The sequence below is a fragment of the Triticum aestivum genome, chromosome 5D (assembly GCF_018294505.1).
Source record: "Triticum aestivum cultivar Chinese Spring chromosome 5D, IWGSC CS RefSeq v2.1, whole genome shotgun sequence".
Classification (NCBI taxonomy): domain Eukaryota; kingdom Viridiplantae; phylum Streptophyta; class Magnoliopsida; order Poales; family Poaceae; genus Triticum; species Triticum aestivum.
The window spans coordinates 453,360,600-453,362,529 of NC_057808.1; positions in this window are offsets into that span (position 1 = coordinate 453,360,600).

The following is a 1,930-nucleotide window of genomic DNA, read 5'->3' on the forward strand; positions in this document are numbered from 1 at the left end:
ACCCGCATGCAGCGACCTGGGGAGCTGGACCAGTACAAGAAGTTATACCTCAGGTGGGCGAGATGTCGCTTAGGCGGGCGGGCGGGATCTGCCCACACGACGGTAGCGAACAAGGGCGCGGAGGACCTTCGTCCGGGCCAGCGCCGGCTCCGAGAGGACGGTGCGCATCGGCTTCCTCCATCGCCGACGGCGACAACGTCAACGCTGCACCTCCTCACCTCCCGCAGCGGACGGGATTCGGCCGGATCTGTGACCACCGGTGAGGAGAGAGATAGTGTGGACACTGTCATCTTGTTTTGATATGGAGAGGGTGAGAGAGCGAGACACGAGAAACTCTATCAAACAAGAGGCTATAATGGAGTAAAACAATCTCTCCATAGCAGTGGTTTTAAATAGAATACGCGCGTTCCCGGAAAAAAGAAACGAAAACTGGCGGAGAATTTTTTAACGTACCAAGAAAGAAAACTCGATCAAAAACACGCCCCCGCTTCCAGGTCGCGAGAGTGGCCGCGCACACACACGTAGACATAGACATGCATATCCGTGTTTACGTAAAATTCCGTTTCCATCTCCATCTCCAATCATACTTGTCCAACTGGCACATTATTTACGTTGTTAATTATATACGCGGCAATATTAACGTACAACATCTCTTGTTTGCGGGCGTCCGGACCGCTGCCACGGCCGCTCCTGGCCAACCCGAACCCTCTTCATCACCCGCGCGTGCTTCCCGCCTGAAATGGTCAGTGCCGCATTCATGCCCGGCCAGAGCGGACGCGACCTCTCACTGGCGCCGGCATTGAAGCGGCGCGCCGACCGAGAGAGCGTCGCCCGCGCTGCTTCCTGGTGCACGCGACTGCTCCGCGTTCAAAGGTCGCAATAGCCGCCCACAACATGCATGTAAAAAGTTCTTGGGAGTCCGTGCTATAGCTAGCTGTCCTCCCCAACTCGTCAATCTCTTCCAGTAGTACTAGTACTCCATGGCGCAATCCATCGACAAGCAGGCGGGGAAGTTATCATATACTCGGTTTGCGGTGAGTGGCATGCCGAGCGACCGTGTGGGGTCGAGCCGTGGAGGAGGGTGAGACACGAACGCGACAGACGTGATTTAAACGGTGGTTTTGCTCGATGGCGCGATCCAACGAATGAAACGTTGGTTTCTCTCTGTTTCCATTTTTTCTCTGGAAAAACGAAAACTTTCCACTCCATTTTCATTCCTACTCCAAGGTTGCCCCGTTACAACATTCCATCAAATACAAAGGAAAACTAACACGCATGCTGATGCATCTCAATGATTCACAGATCATAGCCAATATTTACTTCACAACTAAAGACAAAAGTTGTGAGAGCGTGTACGAAAGAAAAACTACTGATGGGTCACTACGACTCAAACCCTAAACCCTAAACAGGATTTAATTTCATGGCCAGGTAGAACCTGTCGAAGGAAAGACGGCTGGCACCCTCGGATCATACGATGCTTTTGTGCAGTTCCACTAAAATCGAGCTGAGCATCCCTGATGGCAAAGATATTGACGAAGTGTGATTAGAATAATAGTACTGGCACTAGTTCATGAGACATAAACTCATCACAAGTAGAAGCCGGTAGAAGTAGAGAAAGATCGACATGGAGATGGAGCTACGTGGGGAGCTGCGGCAGTGGAGCAAGCCGGCTCCAAAAGGAAGATGGACTACCTGGGACGTCGGGCTGTAGCTAGAAGGGCGGTTGGGACGCGGCATCGGCCCATACCACGGTGACCCCCAATGGGGACGCACTGACTGTGGATTTTCTCCCTCGCCGATGTCGACCGCGTCTATGCAGAACATTGTTCCCTTCACGCAGCTGCGGGATCAGGCCGGATATGTGACCAACGATGTGGCCATCGTCGTTCGATGCTTGTGAAGAGAGCAACCCAAGCAAGCAGGCTTGTAG